Source organism: Ranitomeya variabilis, chromosome 2 (genome assembly GCF_051348905.1).
Source record: "Ranitomeya variabilis isolate aRanVar5 chromosome 2, aRanVar5.hap1, whole genome shotgun sequence".
NCBI classification, from domain to species: Eukaryota; Metazoa; Chordata; class Amphibia; order Anura; family Dendrobatidae; genus Ranitomeya; species Ranitomeya variabilis.
Genome location: NC_135233.1, coordinates 837,580,355 through 837,586,354, shown reverse-complemented (window position 1 = coordinate 837,586,354; position 6,000 = coordinate 837,580,355).

Here is a 6,000-nt window from a genome sequence, read left to right as displayed (position 1 = left end):
CACAACTTTCCCCCAATTCCCTATGCCCAACTATTATTATACAGTTAATTAAGATTGGCAAGCTTCAGAAACAAGAATGGATGTTTTTGGCATTAAAATGGGCACTGTAGGTGTTTTCCTGGCCTCCACTCACTGCCGACTATGCTTCCCCATTGACTTGCATTGGGTTTCGTGTTTCGGTCGATCCCCGACTTTTAGCGATAATCGGCCGACTGCACTCGACTCGACTCTGGACAAAATCGGGTTTCCCAAAACCCTACTCGATCTTAAAAAAATGAAAGTCGCTCAACCCTAGTAGCGAGCGCACAGGGGATTTTTTCACCACGGGAGGACGCTCCCTCTTGGTGTATGCACCACTTACACCGCAGCCCTTTACACCACAGAGGGCAGAAGTGCGGCAGCCAACCTCGTTATCCAGGGGACGCGCCGTTCCAACTGTGAGGTAGGACATTTTAGTTTAATTTAGTTCATTTGCCACATGAGTTCCAGCCTCTCTGTCAGCGCGGCTGTTGTGAACTCTGTTTTCAGGCTCCCTGTTGTGGTCACTGGTGGTATGGTGTGACTTGTGCTTTGGGCTCCCCCTGGTGGCTTTGTTTGTTATCCTGCTGGTCTCTGGCTATCAGCTGGTTCGTTATCCTCTGGGAGGTTCCTATATAGCTCTGTTTTGCTTTCACTTGTTGCCGGCTGTCGATGTAATCAGTGCTACTCAGATTCCTTCTGACTACCTTGCTCCCAGTCCATCCAGGACAAGCTAAGTTTTGTTTGCTCATTTTTTGATCAGCAGTGTTTATCATGCTTTCTTGTCCAGCTTGCTAAAATGTGATTCCCTCGCTTGCTGGATGCTCTAGTGGACTGAGTTTCTCCCCACACACCATTAGTTGGTGCGTGGGTTCTTGAAATCTCAGGATGGATATTTTGTAAGGGTTTTTTATTGATCGCATAGACCCCTGCTCTATTTTCTGCTTTCTAGTACTACTGGGCCTCTTTTGCTGAATCTGATTTCATCCCTACGTATGTGCCTTCTTCTTACTTCACCGTTAATATTTGTTGGGGGCTTCTATATCTTTGGGGATTATTTCTCTGGAGGCAAGCGAGGTCTTTCTTTCTCTTTAGGGGTAGCTAGTTCCTCAGGCTGGCTCGGGACGTCTAGGAATTTTTTAGGCACGTTCACCGGCTACCTCTAGTTGTGTTGGATAGGTTCAGATTTGCGATCAGTCCAGTTACCATTTCCCTAGAGCTTGTCCTTAGTTTATTCACTTGCTGGTCTATTCATGATCCTCAGCCACTAAGGATCATAACAGTACAGCCGGCCGATAAAGTGTTAATTGCATGGCAGAAGCAGGAGAAAAGAAGCCTTGAGAAATTTTTTTTTTTTTTTTTTGTTGCCGTGTGTCTAGCTGCTGTGGCTAGCTTCTCTCCTCCTCTTAATCTTGGTGTGGCTCTGAGTTCAGCTGCTGACATGGATGTCCAGAGCTTGGCTTCCAGTCTGGATCATCTTGCTGCTAGGGTTCAAAGTATTCAGGATTTTGTTGTTCACAGTCCTATGTCAGAGCCTAGAATACCTATTCCGGAGTTGTTTTCTGGAGATAGACCTAGGTTCCTGAATTGTAGGAACAATTGTAAGTGGTTTCTTTCTTTGAAACCTTGTTCCTCTGGTGATGCCGTTCAGCAAGTTAAGATTATCATTTCCTTTTTGCGCGGTGACCCTCAAGATTGGGCCTTCGCATTGGCGCCAGGGGATCCTGCATTGCTTAGTGTAGATGCGTTTTTTCTAGCCCTTGGATTGCTCTATGAGGAACCTAATCTTGAGAACCAGGCTGAAAAAACGTTATTGGCCCTCTCGCAGGGGCAAGATGAAGCAGAGGTGTACTGCCAGAAATTTCGGAAATGGTCGGTGCTTACTCAGTGGAATGAGTGTGCCCTGGCTGCAAATTTCAGAGAAGGTCTTTCTGAAGCCATTAAGAATGTCATGGTGGGGTTCCCTACGCCTGCAGGTCTGAATGAGTCAATGACTCTGGCCATTCAGATTGATCGGCGTTTGCGGGAGCGCAAACCTGTGCACCATTTGGCGGTGTCTTCTGAACAGACACCTGAATCTATGCAATGTGACAGAATTCTGACCAGAAGTGAACGGCAAAATTACAGACTTCAAAATGGGTTGTGCTTTTACTGTGGTGACTCAGCTCATGTTATCTCAGCATGCTCTAAGCGCAAAAAAAAGGTTGATAAATCTGTCACCATTGGTACTTTACAGCCTAAGTTCATTTTGTCTGTTACCCTGATTTGTTCCCTGTCATCTTACCCGGTTAATGCTTTTGTAGATTCAGGTGCCGCCCTGAGTCTGATGGATTGGTCATTTGCCAGGCGCTGTGGTTTTTGATTTGGAGCCTTTAAAATTCCCTATTCCACTAAGGGGAATTGATTCTACACCATTGGCTACGAATAGACCTCAGTACTGGACACAAGTGACCATGTGCATGACTCCTGTTCATCAGGAGGTGATTCGCTTTCTTGTACTGCATAATTTGCATGATGTCGTCGTGTTGGGTCTACCATGGTTGAGGACTCATAATCCAGTCCTGGATTGGAAAGCTATGTCGGTGTCAAGTTGGGGTTGTTAGGGAATTCATGGTGACGCTCCTGTGGTGTCAATTGCTTCGTCCACTCCTTCTGAAGTCCCTACGTTTTTGTCAGACTACCAGGATGTATTTGAGGAGCCCAAACTCAATTCTCTACCTCCTCATAGGGACTGTGATTGTGCTATAAATTTGATTCCTGGTAGTAAGTTTCCTAAGGGACGACTATTCAATTTATCTGTGCCGGAGCATGCTGTCATGCGGAGTTATATAAATGAGTCTTTAGAGAAGGGACATATTCGCCCGTCCTCATCCCCTCTTGGTGCAGGATTCTTTTTTGTGGCTAAAAAGGATGGTTCCCTGAGACCCTGTATTGATTATCGCCTTTTGAATAAAATCACGGTCAAATTTCAGTATCCTTTGCCATTGTTAACTGATTTGTTTGCTCGCATTAGGGGGTCTAGTTGGTTCACCAAGATAGATCTTCGTGGTGCGTATAACCTTGTGCGTATAAAACAGGGTGATGAATGGAAAACTGCATTTAATACGCCTGAAGGCCATTTTGAGTACTTGGTGATGCCTTTTGGACTTTCTAATGCTCCTTCAGTCTTTCAGTCCTTTATGCATGACATCTTCCGTGAATATCTGGATAAGTTTATAATTGTGTATCTGGATGATATTCTGTTTTTTTCGGATGATTGGGAGTCTCATGTTAAGCAGGTCAGGATGGTCTTTCAGGTCCTGCGTGACAATGCTTTATTTGTGAAGGGCTCAAAATGTCTTTTTGGAGTCCAGAAGATTTCTTTTTTGGGTTTCATTTTTTCTCCTTCTACTATTGAGATGGACCCAGTCAAGGTTCAGGCTATTCATGACTGGACGCAGCCTACATCTGTTAAGCGTCTTCAGAACTTCTTGGGTTTTGCTAATTTTTACCGTCGCTTCATAGCTAATTTCTCTGGCGTTGTTAAGCCTTTGACGGATTTGACCAAGAAGGGTTCTGATGTGACTAATTGGTCTTCTGCGGCTGTGGAGGCCTTTCGGGAGCTGAAGCGTCGGTTTTCTTCGGCTTCAGTCTTGTGTCAGCCAGATGTCTCACTTCCCTTCCAGGTAGAGGTTGATGCTTCCGAGATTGGAGCGGGGGCTGTTTTGTCACAGAGAAGCCCCGATGGCTCTGTGATGAAGCCATGTGCTTTCTTTTCAAGAAAGTTTTCGCCTGCCGAGCGGAATTATGATGTCAGTAATCGGGAGCTGTTGTGTTATGACCCCAATGGCGAGGGTCTCAGAGGAACGTGGAAGTCTGCAGAATACAAAAATCCAGCTCATAGGGCAGTGGTAACTGGGTTGACCATATATCTACTCCTAACGCCAACACTAGAAGTAGCCGGGGATCATTCCTACGTTGATTCTAGACGACACGCGCCAGCCGGAGAATCTAGCTACCCCTAGTAGAGGAAAACAAAGACCTTTCTTGCCTCCAGAGAAGGGGACCCCAAAGCTGGATAGAAGCCCCCCACAAATAATGACGGTGAGGTAAGAGGAAATGACAAACACAGAAATGAATCAGGTTTAGCACAGAGAGGCCCGCTTACTGATAGCAGAATAAAGAAAGGTAACTTATATGGTCAACAAAAACCCTATCAAAATCCACACTGGAAATTCAAGAACCCCCGAACCGTCTAACGGTCCGGGGGGAGAACACCAGCTCCCTAGAGCATCCAGCAAAGGTCAGGATATAGATTTGGAACAAGCTGGACAAAAATACAAAACCAAAACAAATAGCAAAAAGCAAAAGGCAGACTTAGCTGATATAACTGGAACCAGGATCAGTAGACAAGAGCACAGCAGACTAGCTCTGATAACTACGTTGCCAGGCATTGAACTGAAGGTCCAGGGAGCTTATATAGCAACACCCCTAACTAACGACCCAGGTGCGGATAAAAGGAATGACAGAAAAACCAGAGTCAAAAAACTAGTAACCACTAGAGGGAGCAAAAAGCAAATTCACAACAGTACCCCCCCCTTAGTGAGGGGTCACCGAACCCTCACCACGACCACCAGGGCGATCAGGATGAGCGGCATGAAAGGCACGAACTAAATCGGCCGCATGAACATCAGAGGCGACCACCCAGGAATTATCCTCCTGACCATAGCCCTTCCACTTGACCAGGTACTGAAGCCTCCGCCTGGAGAGGCGAGAATCCAAGATCTTCTCCACCACGTACTCCAACTCGCCCTCAACCAACACCGGAGCAGGAGGCTCAGCAGAAGGAACTACAGGCACAATGTACCGCCGCAACAAGGACCTATGAAATACATTGTGAATAGCAAACGACACAGGAAGATCCAGACGAAAAGATACAGGATTAAGGATTTCCAATATCTTGTAAGGCCCAATAAAACGAGGTTTAAATTTGGGAGAGGAGACCTTCATAGGAACAAAGCGGGAAGAAAGCCATACCAAATCCCCAACGCGTAGTCGGGGACCCACACCGCGGCGGCGGTTGGCAAAGCGCTGAGCCTTCTCCTGTGACAACTTCAAGTTGTCCACCACATGATTCCAGATCTGCTGCAACCTATCCACCACAGAATCCACCCCAGGACAGTCAGAAGGCTCCACATGACCCGAAGAAAAGCGAGGATGGAAACCAGAGTTGCAGAAAAAAGGCGAAACCAAGGTGGCGGAACTAGCCCGATTATTAAGGGCAAACTCAGCCAACGGCAAGAATGTCACCCAATCGTCCTGATCAGCAGAGACAAAACACCTCAAATAAGCCTCCAAAGTCTGATTGGTTCGCTCCGTCTGTCCATTAGTCTGAGGATGGAAAGCAGACGAAAACGACAAATCAATGCCCATCCTACTACAAAAGGATCGCCAGAACCTGGAAACGAACTGGGATCCTCTGTCTGACACAATATTCTCAGGGATGCCGTGCAAACGAACCACGTTCTGGAAAAACACAGGAACCAGATCGGAAGAGGAAGGCAGCTTAGGCAAAGGAACCAAATGGACCATCTTGGAGAAGCGATCACATATCACCCAGATAACGGACATGCCCTGAGATAGCGGAAGATCAGAAATGAAATCCATGGAGATATGTGTCCAAGGTCTCTTCGGGACAGGCAAGGGCAAGAGCAAACCGCTGGCACGAGAACAGCAAGGCTTAGCTCGAGCACAAGTCCCACAGGACTGCACAAATGACCGCACATCTCTTGACAAGGAAGGCCACCAAAAGGACCTGGCCACCAGATCTCTGGTGCCAAAAATTCCCGGGTGACCTGCCAACACCGAGGAATGAACCTCGGAAATGACTCTGCTGGTCCACTTATCCGGGACAAACAGTCTGTCAGGTGGACAAGACTCAGGCCTATCAGCCTGAAATCTCTGCAACACACGTCGCAGATCCGGAGAAATAGCTGACAAGAT